The sequence below is a fragment of the Pongo abelii genome, chromosome 4 (genome assembly GCF_028885655.2).
Source record: "Pongo abelii isolate AG06213 chromosome 4, NHGRI_mPonAbe1-v2.0_pri, whole genome shotgun sequence".
Classification (NCBI taxonomy): Eukaryota; Metazoa; Chordata; class Mammalia; order Primates; family Hominidae; genus Pongo; species Pongo abelii.
This window is the reverse complement of record NC_071989.2, coordinates 186,817,298-186,838,697: the sequence shown is the minus strand read 5'-3', so window position 1 is coordinate 186,838,697 and position 21,400 is coordinate 186,817,298. Positions and strand designations below refer to the sequence as shown.

Here is a 21,400-nt window from a genome sequence, read left to right as displayed (position 1 = left end):
AAAGTCTTTCTGGGAGGGAAGAAAAACAGGTTTTGCTACTTTATTGACTAGTGAAACGCAGCATGGTGCGGTGTGGCTTGCTTCTTCAGTGCCACCTCTGCTCAAACCTCTACGGGGGCATACAGACGGGCAGGCTGTGGAGCTCTGACCCCACAGCACTTTGTAGGGGTGAATGTTCACAGCTCCTGAAGCCCCAGTGGGCGTGTGTACATGTGCTCTTTTAGTTTAGCCGTCCATAGACAGTTTGTGTTAGTCAGCTCAATTAGACCCCTGCCTTATCACAAGAACAAAGGGCTTTCTGCGTCCTGTGGTCCTTGCTTTGGTGTACCGGAAGAGTCAGATCACACATGGTCTTGGCGAATGAGTGCAAGGTTTTATTGAGTAGAAGTAGCTCTCAGATGGGGGAGCCAGAAGGGAGATGGTTTTCTCCTGGAGTCGGGCCACTCGGTGGCCCGAGATCTCCAACTGCCCCAGCCAAACTCTACGTCATTCTGCCGGTCGATGGCCTGCCAGCGTGCCTGTCGGTGTGTCCCTCTCCACATCCAGCCTCCCATGTGTCTTCCGGCTCCAGTCTTGGGGGTTTTTCCAGGCACAAGATAGGGGTGTGGCAGGCCAGGGTGGTCTTGGGAAATGCAACATTTGGGCAGGAAAACAAAAATGCCTGTCCTTACCTGTGTCCGTGGGCACAGGCTGGGGGTGGAACCCTAGCCAGGGACCATGCCCTCCTCTACCCAGACCTTCCTTTCCCCTCTTCTGTATCATTTAAAGGGACCACACTCTTCCCTTCCCAGCACTTGCCTTCTGTATCACTAGTATACGGAATTAAAAAAAAAAATTTTTTTTTTGAGGCGGGGTCTCACTCTGTCACACAGGTTGGAGTGCAGTGGCGTGATCTCGGCTCACTGCAACCTCTGCCTTCCAGGTTCAAGCGATTCTTATGCCTCAGCCTCCCAAGTAGCTGGAACTACAGGCATGCACCACCATGCCCAGCTAATTTAACACCTGGCTAATTTTTGTATTTTGAGTAGAGACGGGGTTTCGCCATGTTGGCCAGGCTGGTCTCGAACTCCTGACCTCAGGTGATCCGCCCGCCTCAGCCTCCCAAAGTGTTGGGATTACGGGGAAAGCCACTGCGCCTGGCCTAAAACATTTTTGTAAAAGATTTATCTATGATTCTTAGCTGATGTATCTGGAAAATTGGGGTAGTGCCAGAAAATATTGCAGTGATACTGGGTTGGTATGTTTACATTCCAGTGACAGGCATAGCTTTAGGGAATCAGTTTCCAGGACTCAACTTCCATATGTCTTCTTGCCTAAAGTTGGCCAGGCTGGAACAGCGTCTGAGGCGACAGTCTCTCTTCTCCATGATGCCTGCCCCAGATGTCACTGTGTTGGGTTGTCCCTCTTTGATGAAGTTCTGAAGGCAGGGGGTGGGAATGAGGTTAGGGAATTCAAGGCAAAAATTTTTTTTTTTTTTTTTTTTTTTGAGACAGTGTCTCACTCTCTTGCCCAGGCTGAATACAGCACAATAGCAATCATGGCTCACTGCAGCCTCAGACTCCCAGGCTCAAGCAATTGTCCCACTTTAGCCTCCCTAGTAATTGGGACTCCAGGCATGCACCACCATGCCCAGCTAATTTTTTAATTTTTATGTTTATTTTTGTAGAGACAGGACCTTGCTATGTTGCCCAGGCTGGTCTTGAACTCCTAGGCTCAAGCGATTCTCCTGCCTCAGCCTACCAAGTAGCTGGGACTACAGCCGTGAATCACCATGCCCGGCTAAGATGGCAATTTAAATTTAGTTCACTACTTTGCATTTCCCACCTCCCCATTTGTCTAGAAATGCATCTTTCTGGAGGGAATCCCCTAAGAGCAAAGCCAAGAGAGCACAGATAGAAAATACTGACCCCTTTGGAAGTGCTTCTGTCCCTGTTCTCAGCACTCATCTTGGGACGCGTCCTTAGCAGGACAAGCCTCAGAGCATCGGGAGCAGCAGAGGGTGGTGGTGCTGAGTCTTGTGTGGAGCTGGCCTGTTCTCTGGGAATAGCAGCGTTTTCAGACATGTTGGCTGGAACTCACAGATGATATTTTTGTGAGATTTATTTCAGATGCTGTGAGTTATTCAAGAATGGAGCCAAACTCTTTCGTCAAATCATATAATGGAATATATATATTTTCCTTTTATTTCATCTTTAAAATGTTTAATATTTTCTTTAAATTAAAAACAATTAAAATTTTTATATATTTATTTTTTGAGATACGGTCACCTGGACTGGAGTGCAGTGGTGTAATCATAGCTTGTTGTAACCTCGAACTCCTGGGCTCAAAGTATCCCCTCTACTCAACCTCTTGAGTAGCTGGGACTATAGGCACTTGCCACCACACCTGAGTTTTATTTTTTTATTTTTTTTGTAGAGAGGAGGTCTCATTATGTTTCCCAGTCTGGTGCTCAAACTCCTGGGCTCCAGTGATCCTCCCGCCTTGGCCTCCCAAAGTGCTGGGATTACAGACATAAGCCACAGCCTTTTTTACTTTGCTCCTAGGGAATTCCCTCAAGAGGAATGCATTTCTAGACAAAAGGGGAGGTGGGAAGTTGCCCTGGCTATAAAATGTTTAATATTTTCTTTTCTATTTCTGTTATAAAAAGAGGCTGGGCATGGTGGCTCACACCTGTAATCCCAGCACTTTGAGAGGCCGAGTAGGGCAGATCATCTGAGGTCGGCAGATCATCTGAGGTCAGCAGTTCAAGACCAGTCTGGCCAACATGGTGAAACCCCGTCTCTACTAAAAATACAAAAATTAGCCAGGCATGGTGGTGGTGGGCACCTGTAATCCCAGCTACTCGGGAGCTGAGGCAGGAGAATTGCTTGAGATGGAGGTTGCAGTGAGCCGAGATCTCACCACTGCACACCAGCCTGGCCAACAAAGTAAGACTCTGTCTCAAAAAAAAAAAAAAAAAAAAAATCTGGTGGTAGTAAGAAAATGTTTCAATACTTAGATTTCATTAGGTCCATTTAAAAGATGAATGAAACAGTTTTTATTTTAAATGGCAATCATTACAATAGTTGGGAAATTACATCTCTTTCAACAATTTAAATGTATAGTGAAAATTTCATATATCATCTTAAAAATATGCAAGAGAATACACATAGTTTTAAAAAGTTTTTAAATTCATTTTTTTTGAGATGGAGTCTCACTCTGTTGCCCAGGCTGCAGTACAGTGGTACGATCTAGGCTCCCTGTAACCTCTGCCTCCTGGGTTCATGCAATTTTTGTGCCTCAGCCTCCCAAGTAGCTGAGATTACAGGCACCAGCTAATTTTTGTATTTTTAGTAGAGATGGGTTTTCACCATATTGGCCAGGCTGATCTTGAACTCCTGACCTCAAGTGATCCAACCACCTCAGCCTCCCAAAATGCTGGGATTACAGGTGTGAGCCACCGGGCCCAGCCAGAGAATACACATAGTTTTTTTAAAAACTTCTTTCAGGAGCTACATCAGTCAGGATCATCCAGGATATGCTGCAATTACAAACAATCTCGAAGTCTTAGTGGGTGTAAAAACAGAGATCTATTTCTTGGTCACACTCCCTTCTATAGTGGGTTGGTGGTGGCTCTGAGTTGTGAGGGAGGTTTTGCTCTTGCTCCTGCTACATGGCCCACCCAAGCACAAGAGGGCAGGGAGTAATCCTCTCCCGTGGTACTGGAAGGTGAGGGGGGAATAGGTGATGAGCAGCCTCCGTGAGCTACCACGGTGAGCACAACGTTTAAAGACCACTGGACCGAATCATAAAGCTTTTTTCCATGGTGTAGAGAAATCCCACTAAGTCTCCTGGGAAGAGGGGGATGTGGTCCAGCAGGCCCCTTTCTCCTGCCCACAAAATGAGGGAAGAAGAAGAGGGGCAAAGAGAGCAGCAAGGGCCAGGGTGCATGTACTGTTGGCTTCATTTGCAAGTTGAAACTACAATGGGGGAATGCCTGATAGATCCAGATAGATTCAGGGAACCCCAGGGCCCCCAGGGTCTGCAGGTACATGTGGAGAAGCCTTTCACAGCATGGTGCAGGAGTGACAGTAGGTAGAGCAGAAGGAAGCAGTGGACAGATGAGCCCGAGGCAGGGCTCCCAGCAGCCCATGGCCTGGCTGAGGCCTGCAGAAGTTCCTACAGGCCCCATGGGAGGACATGGAGCGCTGAGGGGCCAGTGGAGGCCTGGGGTGAGGACACATGGGCTCCAAGATGTGTGGCCTCCATGATCACAGGCAAATGGCTGGAACCAGAGACTCCAGCAGTGGCCCACAGACCAAATGGGACCAGTCACCCCATGGCAGTCACTTGTCCAAGGCCAGACCAAACCAGACCCTCCACTGTGGAGGATGGCATGAACCTCAGGGCATCCCTGGGCCTTCTCTCCTTGCACATGTCACCTAAGTACCCCCCACCCTCATATACATACATACATACACATACATATACACACACACATACACACACACATACACATACACACACCCACATACAGATACACATACACAGGGCTCATTTGCACAAGGAGGGGATTCAATATCATTTCCATCCAAATGATAGAACATTCATCTGAAAGACATCATCCTTCACAAGATACTGCTTACACATCTCTAGGTTCAAAGTTGGACTTTAAAAGAAACTCAGAAGAGACTGAGATGCTAAGTTAAAGTCTTGGCACCCCCCACCCCCGCAAGCACCCATGCCTTGAGAAGAAGATTCACTTGAAAACATCTTCTCTGCACATCTAAGTAGTGGTGTGAGCAAATCCCAGCCATCCTCCACAATGTATCTACTGAAACCTTCACACTGCCAGAGTGGGGTGCTGGTGTTCTCCCTCTTTCAGAGATGAGGAAAAGAGGATTTGTGGGGTGAGTCGGTCTCACAAGCACATGCAGTTATTTGCAGAACTGGGGCGGTCCAGTTCCCAACCGGAGTGTCCCTCCACCAGGCTCACCTCTGTCCCCAAGGCGCCAGTGTTTCTGGGTTGGTCTCGCATAGATGGCTATGGCCGAGCCTAAGCCAGAAAGGCAGGGTTTCCTCCAAGTCATGCTGGGAAAACGCTACTTACAGACACGTGTGCACTTCTGGGGCCCCCACAATGTGTATGTTGGTCCGCTTGATGGTGTCTTGCAGGTCCTGTAGACTCTGTTCAGTTTTCTTCAATTTTTTTTATTTTTATTTTTTTTGAGAGGGAGCCTCCCTCTGTCACACAGACTGGAGTGTAGTGGCAAGATCTCAGCTCACTGCAACCTCCATCTCCTGCCTCAGCCTCCAGAGTAGCTGGGACTACAGGCACACACCACCACACCTGGCTAATTTTTTGTGTGTTTTTAGTAGATACTGGGTTTCACCATGTTGGCCAGGCTGGTCTCAAACTCCTGACCTCAACTGATCCACCCACCTCAGCCTCCCAAAGTGTTGGGATTACAGGCATGAGCCACTGCGCCTGGCCTCTTCGATCTTTTTTCTTTCTTTCTTTCTTTTTTGGAGACAGAGTCTCACCCTGTCACCCAGGCTGGAGTTCAGTGGCTGGATCTTGGCTCACTGTAACCTCCACCTCCCAGGTTCAAGCAATTCTTGTGCCTCAGCTCCCGGAGTAGCTGGAACTATAGGTGTTCACCACCATGCCGGGATAATTTTTTTTTTTTTTTTTTTTTGAGATGGAGTCTTCCTCTGTCGCTCAGGCTAGAGTGCAGTGGCGTGATCTCAGCTTACTGCAACCTCTGCCTCCTGGGTTCAAGCAATTTTCCTGTCTCAGCTTCCCAAGTAGCTGGGATTACAGGTACGTGCAATCATGTCCAGCTAATTTTTTAAATTTTAGTAGAGACGGAGTTTCGCCATGTTAGCCAGGCTGGTCTTGAACTCCTGGCCTCAGGTGATCCACCTGCCTCAGCCTCCCAAAGTGCTGGGATTACAGGCATGAACCGCCATGCACAGCCAAGTTTTGTACTTTTAGTAGAGGACAGGGTTTCACCATATTGGCCAGGCTGGTCTCAAACTCCTGACCTCAGGTGATCGACCCATCTTGGCCCCCCAAAGTGCTGGGATTACAGGCGTGAGCCACCACACCCGGCCAGACTTTTTTTTTTTTTTTTAATTAATCTTTGTAGTCTGTCTCTGTGCCAATGATCAGCCAGAGCTATAAACTTAAGGTTTTCTCAAGTCTTCTCTGAATCTGCGCCTTCCCTGGGGCACACATGGTGACTCTCTAATTTCCCCCATATATGCAGTTGCTTTTGAATGTTCTGGTCTTCAATGTCTGCCTCCCAAGAGGGGAAAAAGAGAAATGTGAACCAGGTGGGGGCAGGCCCACAGTCCTTAAATCCTCTGGAAGTCACTTCAGTCAGAGGGGGAAGGGCTTGCAACATTGGGGGCAGGTGCAACCACAATAACCACCACCTCTTTGCACCTCAGTGATCAGAAGCAGCAATCAGTGAGCAGAGCACAGACCTCCCATATTTGGAGGACAGGGTCCTTTTTGTTCACCCGGCTCCCACCCACCAGCTGTCTGCAAGCTGCTCCAGGAACATGTGCACAGCTGCCTGCCAGGGGCATGGGATGGGAGATGGGTGGCTGCTGCCTGCTGAGAGCTGAAATTGACCCAAATTAGCCACAATTGGAAGCCTTCAATAGACTCCAGAGTGCCAAAATAGTTACCTCAGACAGATTCTGCCAGCACAATTGTTGTCTAGGTGAAGAGACAGATTTCTGGAACTTGCTACTCCACTGTCTTAGAATCTTCCTCTCCCCAGTTTTTTTATTTTGAAAATTTTGGCCAGTAAGGTTTTTTCAAAGGAAAGAAATTGGCTGGAAGATACTTATGTATTAACATGCTTTGGGAGGAAGTTTTCTCACTTCTGAGGCACATGCCTGTCTCTCAGTAAAGACTGGCCTAAAGCAAGGTTGGGAAGTGACTTTCTCCCCGACAATATGTCAGGCTGGTGGGAAATCTCCTTTCAGGAATGTCTGTGAGAGGAAGCAAGTGACTACAAGCTGGGGGATGCATGAGGAGCGCTTGATCTCGGGAGTGGGAAGGGGCCACTCCCATCTGCACCCGGCCTCTTGCTGTTTCCCTGGCTTGTAACATGGAGATTTACGGGCATGTAACTTTTACAGTCACTTTTTTTTTTTTTTGAGACAGAGTCTCGCTCTGTCAGCCAAGCTGGAGTGCAGTGGCACAATCTCAGCTCACTGCAACCTTCGCCTCCCGGGTTCAAGCGATTCTCATGCCTCAGCCTCCCGACTAGCTGGGATTACAGGTGCATGCCACCACGCCAGTCTAATTTTTGTATTTTTAGTGGAGATGGGGTTTCGCCATGTTGGCCAGGCTGGTCTTGAACTCCTGACCTCAAATGATCTGCCCGCCTTGGCCTCCCAAAGTGCTGGGATTACAAGTGTGACCCAGGATGCCCTGCCATGATGTCACTTTTCTAGCAAGAGGTCTCCTTATCTGTATTCAAGTGGGGAGGTAGAATGGGGAGCAACAGGTGTGACCAGAAACCAGTCTCGCCACCCAGCCCACCCATCTGTTTCCCCATCCCAGGAGGGTCCTCTGTGGCCTGTGGAGGGTGACAGTGCCCCACACTGGGAGCCCTTTTCCTCCCAGATCTGAGCCCCTTCTGAAGGGGTGGAATGATTTGAAGGGGAGCTGCTCTGGTATTTCAGGAGGGTGAAAAAGGAAAGAGGCCCTACGTCTTGTGTTGGATTTCCTGGGCCTGGAGAGGACAAGGGCCATGGAATCCACAAGGACAGATGCTGGAGCCCACTCAGACCCCGCATTCTCACTGCAGGAGTCCCTTGGGTGTGTTTGTGCCCAGAAGGACCAGTGAAGCTGGCACTGTGTGTGGAACCATCCTCTTCTGGAAGCTTACGCTGCTAGTGGTGTCACTGCAAACAGGAGGGCAGTCCTCAGTAGCAGAGCTTGGTGGCCCGAGCTCTGGTGGTCTGAGATGCGCTGGAGTTCTTACTTACACAACAGGAAATGTTCAGAGTACTTTCTTTCCTCCCTGCTTCTCTCCCATCCTCCTTCCCTCCTTCCACAAAACATTTCACACATACATCAAAGAAGAATGAAGAGAGCAATAAACTCTCTTGTACCTATCAGGCAGCTATCAGCTACCTACAGTGAGCATCTCAGGACCACTTGTTTCACTTTTTTTTTTTTTTTTTTTTTTTTTGAGACGGAGTCTCGCTCTGTTGCCCAGGCTGGAATGCAGTGGCGCGATCTCGGCTCACTGCAACCTCCACCTACCTGGTTCAAGAGATTCTCGTGCCTCAGTCTCCCGAGTAGCTGGGATTACAGGCACCTGCCACCACGCTCGGCTAATTTTTTGCATTCTTAGTAGAGATGGGGTTTCACCATGTTGACCAGGCTGGTCTCGAACTCCTGACCTCAAGTGATACACCCACCTTGGCCTCCCAAAGTGCTGGGATTATAGGCATGAGCCACTGCACCCGGCCTGTTTCATCTTTTTTTTTTCTTTTAAGTTCTTTTTTTAGTTGTAGAGACGAGGTCTCACTATGTTTCTCAGGCTGGTCTCGAACTTCTGGGCTCAAGCAATCTGCCCGCCTTAGCCTCCCAAAGTGCTGGCATTACAGGTATGAGTCACTGCACCTGGCCTCTTGTTTCATCTTTATCCACTCACATCCACTCACACGATCAGATTATTTAAAAGCAAACCTCAGACATTATAGTATTTTATCCATAAATACTTTAGGCTGTATCTCTAAAGGATAAAATTTTCTTCTTAAGAGATGAGGTCTCACTCTGTTGCCCAGGCTGGAGTGCAGTAGTGTGATCTTGGCTCACTGCAGCCTCAGACTCCTGGGCTCAAGTGATCTCCCTGATTCAGCCTCCCAAGTAGCTAAGACAACAGGCACACACCAGCATGCCTGGCTAATTTTTTTTGTGTATATATGGTCTTGCTATGTTGTCCAGGCTGGTCTTGAACTCCTGGCCTCCAGCAGTCTTCCCACCTCAGCTGGGACTACAGGCGCATGTCACCATGAGGATAAGAATTTTTTAAAAACCCAATTGCAGTATCACACTTCGGCATCTTTGGCATCTTCTTTTTTTTTTTTTTTTTTTTTTGAGACAGAGTCTCGCTCTGTCAGTCAAGCTGGAGTGCAGTGGCATGATCTCGGCTCACTGCAACCTCCGTCTCCTGGGCTCAAGTGATTCTCCTGCCTCAGCCTCCCTAGTAGCTGGGATTACAGGCACTCGCAACCATGCCCGGCTAATTTTTGCATTTTTAGTAGAGATGAGGTTTCACCATGTTGGCCTGGCTGGTTTTGAACTCCTGACCTCAGGTGATCCACCTGCCTCGGCCTCCCAAAGTGCTGGGATTACAGGCTTGAGCCACTGCGCCCGGCCACTTTGGCATCTTTTAATGCCCAGTCCTTATTTGCTTTTTCCTGATTTTCTCAAGAATACATTTTTATACAGCTGTCCCCCCTTATCCGCAGGGTGTATGTTCCAAGATCCTGTGGATGCTGTGAAACCACAGATAATGCTGAGCCCTTGTATACTACATTTTTTCCTATACATACACACCTATAATAAAGTGTAATTATAAATGAGGCACAGTAAGAGTTTAACAACAATAACTGGTAATATACTGTAATAGAAGTTATGTGAATGTGGTCTCTCTCCCTAAGAATATCTTATTGAATTGTACCACAGACAACTGAAACGGTGGAAAGTGAAATCGTGGATCAAGCGGGATTGGTGGGTTTCAATCAGAATCCACCTGAAGTCCACACGCTGCATTTGGTAGATGTGTCTCTTAGGTCTATTTTAATCTGCAGTGACCTTCTCTGGACTGTGCAAGGCTGGGAGAGTCTCGGGATGAAGGAGTGGTGCTGGAGCTCTTCTCACGTAATTTCAGAAGGCAAGAGGAGTTCCATGCTTTGCATCCTGAGCATAGATTAGCTCATGTGATTCTCACAATAACCCCATCAGGTAGTAATCACACCCATTTTTCAGACGAAGAAACTAAGTCTGAGAGAGGCTTTCCAAATAAGCAGAAGTGAAGGTTTCACTTATTTCATCTCACGGACCTCATCTATTTCTCTCCAGAATTTCTGGTGACCCTGGGACAAGCCACAGAGGTAGCTGCCACCTCCAACAACACAGGGCCCTCTTGCTGGTGGGTCCCCTCTGGGGAACTTCTGAGATCCAAAGGGGGCTACGTATGATGATATGCAGACGACAGGCACTAATGACTCGTGTGCTCCTCAGCTCTCCTGGAGCATCAGTGAGAAAGCATTTTCATTTTTCATAACTGCTGCAGATACACACAGTCCTCTTTTGGTTTAGATTTTTTCTCATGAGATTTTATTTTCCATATATAATAAGCACATATATTTATACATGCATGTATAAGGTGTGAAACATAATGAAATGAGCCCTTATGCACCCAACAGGCTGCTTAAGAAATAGAATGCTGGCTGGGCACAGTGGCTCACTCCTGGAATCCCAGCACTTTGGGAGGCCAGGCAGGAGAATCGCTCGAGCCCAGGGATATGAGACCTGCCTGGGCAACATAGTGAGATCTTGTCTCTACAAAAAATTTAAAAATTAGGCCGGGCGTGGTGGCTCACCTGTAATCCCAGCACTTTGGGAGGCCGAGGTGGGTGGATCATGAGGTCAGGAGATTGAGACCATCCTGGCTAACATAGTGAAAACCCGTCTCTACTAAAAATACAAAAAAAAAAAAATTAGCCGGGTGTCATGGCGGGCGTCTGCAGTCCCTAGCTACTCGGGAGGCTGAGGCAGGAGAATGGCGTGAACCCGGGAGGCGGAGGTTGCAGTGAGCCGAGATCATGCCACTGCACTCCAGCCTGGGCGACTGAGCAAGACTCCATCTCAAAAAAAAAAAAAAAAAAAAAATTACCTGGGTATGTTGGTGCGCGCCTGTGGTCCCAGCTACTCGGGAGGCTGAGGTGGGAGGATTGCTTGAGCCCAGGAGGTCAAGGCTGCAATGAGCTATGATCACAACCTGGGCAATGGAGCAACACCTTCTCTAGTTAAAAAAAAAAAAAAAAAAAAAAAAAAGAAGAAATAGAATGCTAAGGATATCTTTGAAGCCACTGTTAGCCCCTCCCAAATGCATCCTCTCCCTCCTTATCCCCCTAGTAATCTGCTCCGGGCTTTTATCGTTTCCTTGCTTTTCTTCATGTTTACCACATTTATGTATGTATGCACATGTTGTTGAAGAATATATTGGTTAGTTTTGCTTGTTTTTGAACTTTATACAAAGGTATTATATATTTTTCGTATTCCATGATTTGCTTGTTTTTTCCCTCAACATTATGTTTGGAGGGTTCATTCAAGTTGATGTGCGCACATATGCAGTTTCATTGTGTATCGCAATTTACTAATCCATTATCCCAATGGACACTTGGCTTGTTTTCTGTTTTTATTTTTTCTTAATTAAAAACAAGGTTACCTTGGGCCTTCCTACCTGTCCGTGGAGCACATGAGTAAGAGTTTCTCTAGCATATATGGTTAAGAGTGAAACTGCTGAAATGAAGGGTATAAACGTGGCTAACATGCACAGGAGACTTCCAGTTGCTGTATGTCTTTACCAACACAGGATACTGTTGACTTTTAATTTGTGTCAATCTGCTGGGGATAAACTGGTATCTAATTATGTTTTTGAAATTTAATTTAATTTTTTTTTGTAAGGTCTCATCATGTTGCCCAGGTTGGTCTCAAACTCCTGGGCTCAAGTGATCCTCCCAGCTCGGCCTCCCAAAGTGCTGGAATTACAGGCATGAGCCACCGCACCCAGCTTGCTTCTTATTCTTTTTATGATTGTTTCCTATAAACAAAAGAGGGAAATTCTATCTTTAAGTTGCCATGTTCAAATCAGAAATGTACTCCCTTTTCATCTTAGCTTTACATTGCCTTCTCTTTCTTCCCCCTTTGATTAGTGTTGCTAAAAAATGTGTCAATTTTATTAGTCTTTTCAAAGAAACAATTTTTGGCTCTTTGGATTCTCTACTGCTTCTTTTTCTTCTCTTATTTTGCTGCTCTTATCTGTGTCTTCCTTCCTTCTACTTCTGTTCCTTATTCTCTTTATCTCTCTCCTTCTCTTTCCTTCCTTTCTCTTTCTTTCTTTCTCTCTCTCTCTCTCTTTCTTGTTTATTCTTTCTTAACAGGGCCTCTGTCACCCAGGTTGGAGTGCAGTGGCATGACCACAGCTCACTGCAACCTCCACCTCCCAGGTTCAAGTGATTCTCATGCCTCAGGCTCCCGAGTAGCTGGAATTACAGGCGTGTGCCACCATGCCCAGCTAATTTTTGTATTTTTAGTAGAGACAGGGTTTCTTCATGTAGGCCAGGCTGATCTTGAATTCTTGACTTCAAGTGATCCACCTGCCTTGACCTCCTAATTTTTATATTTTTTGTAGAGACGGGGTCTCGCTTTTGTTGCCCAGGCTGGTCTTGAACTCTGGGTCTCCAGCAACCCTCCCTCTACGGCCTCCCAAAGAGATGGCGTTACAGGCATGAGCCACCGTGCCCCAGCCAACTCTCAGATATTTTGTCGAAATGAGATAATGCATCATTGAAAAGCCATGATTGCTTGATGACAAAGAAACAGGATATAGCAGGATCCTTTTGGACAGGAGGAAATGCTGAAGGATCTGATTAGTATTTCACCTGGGGACCTCCAAGAAAGGATCTTAAGGCACATACTTGGTTATTCTTTCCACCTTGGACTTGTTCACCGTCGTTTAACCACACAGGGGAAGTGCAGTAGGCTTTTCTGCCAGCTCTGCATCCGCAGCGAGACTGTGGGCCCAGGTTCTCAGACACAAATCCTAATGGCAGATGGCAGTGTCACACATGATGGAGCCAGCGTTAAGTACAAAAAGGAGAATTCAAACAAGCGTTATAAATAAATAAATATTTAGGCCAGGCGCGGTGGCTCACGCCTGGAATCCCAGCACTTTGGGAGGCCAAGGTGGGTAAATCACCTGAGGTCAGGAGTTTGAGACCAGCCTGGCCAACATGGCGAAACTCCATCTCTACCAAAAATGCAAAAATTAGCCGGGTGTGGTGGTAGCAGGCACCTGTAATCCCAGCTACTCAGGAGGCTGAAGTGCGAGAATCGCTTGAACCTAGGAGGCAGAGGTTGCAGTGAGCTGAGATTGTGCCACTGCACTCCAGCGTGGCTGACAGAACAAGACCCTGTCTCAAATAATAATAATAAATAAATAAATAAATATTTAAAAGTTTAGGCTGTCCTGATCACCACTTGAAGCAGTTGGGACATTAGCTGAGGAGCTTCAGACTGAACCACACGTTATCCACATCTCCACTTTTCCCCAGGCCACCACCAATCTCACTGTCAAGGCCGATACACAGCGTCTAAACATGGAGAAGAAAAGCCATAAGGTGGCCGGGCACGGTGGCTCACGTCTGTAATCCCAGCACTTTGGGAGGCCGAGGTGGGAGGATTACCTGAGGTCAGGAGTTCGAGACCAGCCTGGCCAACATGGTGAGTCTCCGTCTCTACTAAAAATACAAAAATTAGCGGGGTGTGGTGGCACACACCTGTAATCCCAGCTACTCAGGAGGCTGAGGCATGAGAATTGCTTGAGTCCAGGAGATGGAGGTCGCAGTGAGCGAGACTGTCTTAAAAAAAAAAAAAAAAAAGAAAAGCCACAAGGCTCTGAGTGAGTCCTAACCCTTGCCACTGCAATCAGACATGCTCTGTAATCATGCTAAAGATGGATGGCGATCTAGGTAGTAAGAAGGAGCTGAAGGAGCTGGCTTGTGTATGACATCAGGCATTGCCCTGAGAGATAAGGAAGATAGGCCGGGCGCGGTGGCTCATGCCTGTAATCCCAGCACTTTGGGAGGCTGAGGCAGGCAGATCATCTGAGGTCAGGAGTTTGAGACCAGCCTGACCAACATGGAGAAACCCTGTCTCTACTAAAAATACAAAAATTAGCCGGGCATGGTGGCACATGCCTGTAATCCCAGATACTTGGGAGTCTGAGGCAGGAGAATCACTTGAACCAGGGAGGCGGATGTTGCTGTGAACTGAGATCACGCCATTGCACTCCAGCCTGGGCAACAATAGTGAAAACTCTGTCAAAAAAAAAAAAGAAAGAAAGATGCCAAATATCAAAATGTTACAAACTCTGTGTGATTCCATTTATATGACATTCTTGAAAAGACAAAACTATAGTGATGGAGAACAGATCAGTGGTTGCTAGGAGGTGGGGGTGGGTGGGGGTGACTGTGGAGGGCAGCATGAGGGAGATTTTGGGGTGATGGACCTGTGCTGTGTCCTGTTTGTGGTGGTGGTTGCATGAATCTATACACTTGTTAGATGCATTGAACTGTAAACATCCCCTAAAAATTCATTTTACGCAATGATAATGTAGAAAATAGAGCACAGACACAGCAAGAACCATTTTCCCAGAAATGGGATAATCTTTAAGTGGGAGCATTTTTTTATAACTATGAATCTGATCAATGAATTGTGTGTCCCTTTCTTTTTCCTGTTACTGGCCTTTATTTATCTTTAATATTCACAGCAATTCTTGGCCCGTTTCACTCCATCTGTTTATCAGCTCCTCTATTCACGGTGTTCCCAAAATGTGCTAGAATTTACCTCCTATATCTAAATGTCCTAGACATAGCACGTAAGGACAGAAATTAAGTCAATGAGTGGCCAGGAAAGAAGATTTAGTAAATGCAATATTTTTAGAAGTCATTTTAAGAAACCCAAGCTGCTAAGCCAAATATTTTAATTCTTTAAACAACACGAGCATTTAGAGAGGACAGTATTTCTAAGTTTACTGCTACCAGGTATCATGTCCTTTATCCTTTTAAGAGACCTTTTTTTTTTTTTTTGAGATGGAGTTTTACTCTGTCATCCAGGCTGTAGTGGCACGATCTTGGCTTACTGCAACCTCCGTGTCCGGGGTTCAAGCAATAAGAGACTTAAAATTATGTTGGGACATCACCATAAGCACCTACCCAATTTTAGCAAATGGTAAGGGAGTTAAGGAAGCATTCAAAAGGAAATCCAAATAGAATGATAAAAATAAAGCAGGTTCTAAGGTCAGGAGTTCCAGACCAGGCTGGCCAACATGGTGAAACCCTGTCTCTACTGAAAATACAAAAATTAGCTGGGCCTGGTGGCGGGTGCCTGTAATCCCAGCTACTTAGGAGGCTTAGGCAGGAGAATTGCTTGAACCTGGGAGGCGGAGGTTGCAGTGAGCCAAGGTCACACCATTGCACTCCAGCCTGGGCAACAGAGCAAGACTCCATCCCCCCCCAAAAAAGCAGGTTCAACAGGTCCATGCGCATTTTGGTTAATGTTCTAAAGTGGAAGCCCCAGCTGGCAGTCCAATGGGAGGATGAAGGAAATCTACCTGGTTGCTTCTCATATTTGATAGTCTCTTCTTATTCCTACTTTTGATTGCTTCTTTGATATGTTTATTTATTTATTTATTTAGAGACAGAGTCTTGCTCTGCTGCCCAGGCTGGAGTGCAGTGGCGCGATCTTGGCTCGCTGCAACCTCTGCCTCTCAGGTTCAAGATGTTCTCCTGGTCAGGCGTGGTGGTTCACGCCTTTAATCCCAACACTTTGGGAGGCCAAGGCAGGTGGATCATGAGGTCAGGAGTTAAAGACCAGCCTGGCCAACATGGTGAAACCCTGTCTCTACTAAAGATATAAAGTTAACCGGGAGTGGTGGCATGCACCTGTAATCCCAGCTACTCAGGAGGCTGAGGCAGAATTGCTTGCGCCTGGGAGGCAGAGGTTGCAGTGAGCCAAGATCACGCCACTGCACTCCAGCCTGGGTGACAGGGCAAGATTCCATCTCAAAAAAAAAAAAAGAAGACCAGGTCTTGGAGGGCTGCATTCCAAGCAAGGGTGAAGGTGGATGCCTCCCTTCTGTAATTCTCAGTTCCTGCCTGGCCGACTTCACTCATTAGGGCACTTACTTGGCTCTTGTAGACAGTTGAGTTTGAGATGTTTGGTGTAGAGAATGTTACCCCACAGTTACCAGGAAGCAAATGCCAAGAGATCTCCAAAATATTTAATCACACCAATGGATTGTCTACGGTGTCTTGTGGTCTTTCTGTTGCCTTGGAGAGAAGGTCGTGGAATACCAGGTGGCAGGGCCAGGTGAGCTCAAAGTGTAAGGAGGGTTCTGACATAGTAAAGGGAACTGCTTTGTGGCACAGAATCAAAGATCCCAGATGCCTCCCCGCTAACTAACATGGCAGTATTCCAAATACCCATTGACCAGAAGCATCTTATAGCAGGTGTAAGACCTGGGAGAATTCATTTTATTCCACCCCCAGGAAACAGATATGCCCCTCTCTGGCAACGTCACCAGGCCACACCTCTCATCCACAGAGCAGGTGCCTGTTTTCCCTGGGCCACTTGACATCGGAGATACAAAAGCCACGAGAGAAAGCTCACGGCAGCGGGCTGAGCCCTGGAGGGCGAGTCAGCAGGCATCAGTTTGCAAGTTCTTTCTCTCTAGGCCTCAGAGTCCTTCCAGGTAATGCAGACTCTCTTGAGGCTTTTCCAGGTTTTCATCTTGTGATCTTTGGTCAGAAGGTGTCTTTCACCAGTTAACAGGTGAGTTAAGGTAGAATCCCCAGAACCCTGGGCTTCCCCCAGCCCTGCTTCATGGCCCCAGAAGAGACTCCACAGTTACGCTTTGAATCACCTGGACTAGATGATTCTTACAGCTTCCCTTCCCGGTTGAATAATCCAGGGCCCCTTGAGAAACAGGAAAAGGTCTTGTTAAGCCAGAATCCCAACTAGATCTGAACTACCCAGGAAGTTTACATGGCCCTAATTAGACCCTCCAAGGGAGGGCAGCACAAGAGTGTGGACCCAGTGGGGCGGTGGGCGTGAAGCTCTCCCCGGCTGCCTGCCCCTCACTGCAATTCCTCCTCGCTCACTCCCCATGCAGGCAGCTCCAGGACTTGGCTCATTGTCTGTCTCCCACAAGCAGAATGCAGGCTCTTGAGGGAAGGGTGTTCTCTGTTACTGCAGGCTGTGTCCCCCACCACATGTCCTGTGGCACCATCGGCATAGCCCACAGCAGGTGCTGAATAAGCACTTGCTAACTTTGGAAACTCCTTACCACGCGGGATGAGAAACAGTCATCCTATCCCAGAGACATGCATTTTCCTGTGTCACAGGGCCATGCGGTGATACACAGAAGGCTGGCTTCTGCAGGAGTGGGGAATCAACTTAAATGCCCATAATAACTGACTGGATCAAGAAAATGTAGTTTATATGCTCCATGGAATACTATGCAGCCATAAAAAAGAAGGAGATCATGTCTTTTGCAGAAACATGGACAGACCTGGAGACCGGTATCCTAAGTGAACTAACTTAGGAACAGAAAAGCAAATACTGCACATTCTCACATATAAGTGGGAGCTAAATGACAAGAACACACGGACACAAAGAAAGGAACAACAGACTGGGGCTTACTTTAGGGTGGAGGGTGGGAGGAGGGAGAGGAGCAGAAGAAATAACTATTGGGTGCTAGGCTGAGTACCTGGGTGATGAAATAATCTGTATAACAAACCCTCATGACACGAGTTTACCTGTATGATAAACCTGTACACGCACCCCTGAACCTAAAATAAAAGTTAAAAAAAAAGGTTTTCCAATGCAAGGAAAAGCTTACTTTTTCATTTTCCTCCAGCTGTTAACTCATGGGGAGGCCCTCTTTCTCTTGGAGAGTGCAGAGGAAAATTAAGGGCTTCCTAGCGACAAGGCAGTTTGTCAGAAAGTCATGAGTGAGCATGGCAGGGCTGTGCAGGAAGTGTGTGTTGGACAATATGACACACTGGCTTCTCACTGCTGCTGCCTCTGATCAATAATACATGTTCTCAGAAAGCCTTGTTTTCATGTACACAATGGACTATAATTGTAGGGAAAAGAAAGAGAGATCAGACTGTTACTGTGTCTGTGTGGAAAGGGAAGACATAAGAAACTCCATGGTGACCTGTACCCTGAACAATTGCTTTGCCCTGAGATGCTGTTAATCTGTAACTTTGCCCTAACCTTGAGCTCACAGAAACATGTGTTGTATGGAATCAAGGTTAAAGGGATCTAGGGCTGTGCAGGATGTGCCTTGTTAACAACATGTTTACAAGCAGTATGCTTGGTAAGAGTTATCGCCATTCTCCATTCTCAATAAATCAGGGGCACAATGCACTGCGGAAAGCCACAGGGATCTCTGCCCTGAAAAGCCGGGTATTGTCCAAGTTTTCTCCCCATGTGATAGTCTGAAATATGGCCTCGTGGGATGGGAAAGACCTGACCGTCCCCCAGCCCGACACCCGTGAAGGGTCTGTGCTGAGGTGGATTAGTAAAAGAGGAAGGCCTCTTGCAGTTGAGATAGAGGAAGGCCACTGTCTCCTGCCTGACCCTGGGAATGGAATGTCTTGATATAAAATCCAATTGTACATTTGTTCAGTTTTGAGATAGGAGAAAAACCGCCCTGTGGTGGGAGGCGAGACATGTTGGCAGCAATGCTGCTTTATTATTCTTTACTCCACTGAGACGTTTGGGTGGAGAGAAACATAAATCTGGCTTACATGCACATCCAGGCATAATACCTTCCCTTGAACTTATTTGTGACACAGATTCCTTTGCTCACATGTTTTCTTGCTGACCTCCTCCCCACTATCACCCTGCTCTCCTACCGCATTCCTCTTGCTGAGACAGTGAAAATGGTAATCAATAAACTGAGGGAACTCAGAGACCGGTGCCGGTGCAGGTCCGTATGCTGAGTGCTGGTCTCCTGGGCCCGCTTTTCTTTCTCTATACTTTGTCTCTGTGTCTTATTTCTTTTCTCAGTCTCTCATCCCACCTGATGAGATATACCCACAGGTATGGAGGGGCAGGGCACCCCTTCATATAATTACTGCAAAGGTGCACTGAGGCCTTTTTTTTCTGAGACACAGTCTTGCTCTGTCACCCAGGCTGGAGTGCAGTGGTGCAATCTCAGCTCACTGCAAGCTCCGCCTCCCAGGTTCATGCCATTCTCCTGCCTCAGCCTCCCAAGTACCTGGGACTACAGGCACCCACAACCGCGCCTGGCTAATTTTTTGTATTTTTAGTAGAGACAGGGTTTCACTGTGGTCTCGATCTCCTGACCTCGTGATCCACTTGCCTCAGCCTCCCAAAGTGCTGGGATTACAGGTGTGAGCCACCGTGCTCGGCCTTTTTTGTATTTTTAATAGAAACAGGGTTTCACCATGTTAGCCAGGACGGTCTTGATCTCCTGACCTCGTGATCCGCCTGCCTCCACCTCCCAAAGTGCTGGGATTACAGGCATGAGCCACCATGCATGGCCCAGATTAAATACTTCTTTAGAAGATGGACTAGAAATGGGTCATCAGAAATTGTTTTTACTTACATATGAAGAATTCCAATCTTCAAAAAATTTTAGAACTCAATCAGAACTTGAGAACTTCTTTCAGTAGGTGCTGTGATTCAATAACCAGAATTCTGCTTTACTTTATAGTTATACAAGTATTTCTGTCATTTTCCTACTAAATTACATGAAGGGGGTTGTCTGCTTATGAGCTGCACCACCGAGCAGCATGCCTATCAGTGAGAAGGTGCCTGATAATTCTCAGTTGAAATGTCCTGACCAAGTTCCCCCAGAAATTTGTGAGTACCCGACTGTATTAAAACTAAATATATTGTTTTTAATGACAAATAGTCACTATTTAGTAAAATGATTACTGTGCTATAATAGAACAAGTCCTTAGCCCAAAATTTAACAAAAATCAAGAAGACTAGTAGATGATCTCTTCTTTTTCTTTTGTGAGACAGGGTCTTGCTCTGTCACCCAGGCTGGAGTGCAGTGGTGCAATCATGGTTCACTGCAGCCTCCACCTCCTGGGTCCAAATGATCCTCCAACCTCAGCCTCCAGGTAGCTGAGGCCATAGTCGCATGCCACCATTCCTGGTTAGTGTGTGTGTGTGTGTGTGTGTGTGTAGAGTCTGGTCTCAAACTGCTGGGCTCAAGCAATTCTCCCTCTTTGGCCTCCCAAAATGCTAGGATTACAGGCATGAGCTAAATCATACCAAAGAAATTATATTTTAAAAGTAAAGTCAAAGGTAGAATTTAAGAACAAAGGACTTCTATTTCTATACTTACTAGTCCCAGGTAGACAAACAACATGACCTTCCTGAGCCTCTTCCTAGTCGTTTCAGAAGAGTGTGAGCCATGAGAAATCAGAGCTGTTATTTTCTGGTTGAAACTGACACTTCAGGCTACTGTTTTCATTTGCCTGTTGAAAGAATAACTTAGCTGTATTAATCATTTAAATTAAAATTAAACATTTTGAAGGGGAAAACATGGGGAGCAGACAACATCTACCCTACTCAAGGAGGCAGGTAATCAATGTAAAAGGAATGAGAAAAATCACCATTGGAACCACGGGTGTAATCAGTGTTTCCAAGAGGCTTCAGCAATGACGCTGAAACCAGCTCGTGAAGGTTGTCGGGGAATAAGATGTTCACAGTGCTTTGATGTCTCATCCCACAGATGACTAATAACAAAAGGGAAAAGCTACCTTCACAAGGAGATGTCCAGTTGACACTACCTCAGCCAAAATTATTAAACATAGCATCAGCAATCATGGGACAAACAGACGCAAACATCTCCTGGTGTGAGGCGGTAAGTACTCAACACTGCCTAATCTGAATTAGGCAGTATCCCTGTTTAATCTGGATCCACTCATGAGAACACTGTTTAATCTGTATACTTGCCAAAATGCTCAATCTATTCTAGTCAGGAGAAGAAAAAAGCAACCAGATATATCTAGATTATGGGTCCCTCTACAAAACAAAGAGCCTAGATTTTTCAAAATGTTTCATGTATTGAAAGAATTACTCCAAAGTAAAAGAATAGAGAGACGTGACAACCAAAGGCAAGGTTAATCTTTGATTAAACTGTGGATCTAAAACAAAAATAAAGAACATTTTGGAGACAATTAGGTAAATCTGAATATGGGCTGTACATCAAATTACTGTATTATAGTTAGATGGTAGAACTGTAATTACGTAGAAATATGTCATTATTCACAAGAGATAAATGCTGAAGTGTTGGGGTAAAACATCATGCTCTCTGCAACTTACTTTCAAATGATTCAGAGAAGAAAGTACTTACGGAAAGAGAAAGAAACTGCAAAAGGTGGCAAATGCTAGCCACTGGTCGATCTGAATGAAGAATATGTAGATGTCCATTGTTTTGCCTTTTAATTTTCTGTAGGCAAGGGAAAGATAGGAAGGAGGGAAGGTGCAGGCATTTCTTATCAATTCATACCTGTAAAAAACAGAGTTAAAAGAAAACCAAAG

The 21,400-nt window shown here is 46.4% G+C and overlaps 1 protein-coding gene across 18 annotated transcripts in view; it reads right to left on the bottom strand.

Annotated features, from left to right (window-relative positions):
* Positions 1–355: 355 nt before the first annotated feature.
* Positions 356–21,400, bottom strand: part of FAM153A (family with sequence similarity 153 member A) — a 33,454-nt gene continuing 12,409 nt past the window's right edge. For 3 of the 18 annotated variants that reach the window (XR_010140120.1, XR_010140119.1, XR_008525683.2), the window contains 4 exons: positions 21,213–21,368; positions 20,199–20,331; positions 19,449–19,518; positions 16,071–16,783 (listed from right to left, as the gene is read on the bottom strand). The gene's annotated coding sequence lies outside the window, so the exon portion shown is untranslated. Of the gene's footprint in view, positions 1,418–1,907; positions 2,075–8,314; positions 11,847–12,723; positions 12,849–16,070; positions 16,784–17,708; positions 17,946–19,448; positions 19,541–20,198; positions 20,332–21,181; positions 21,369–21,400 lie in introns of those variants that run through there. The other 15 variants (XR_010140122.1, XR_010140121.1, XR_008525685.2 and 12 more) reach the window with 14 other exon arrangements.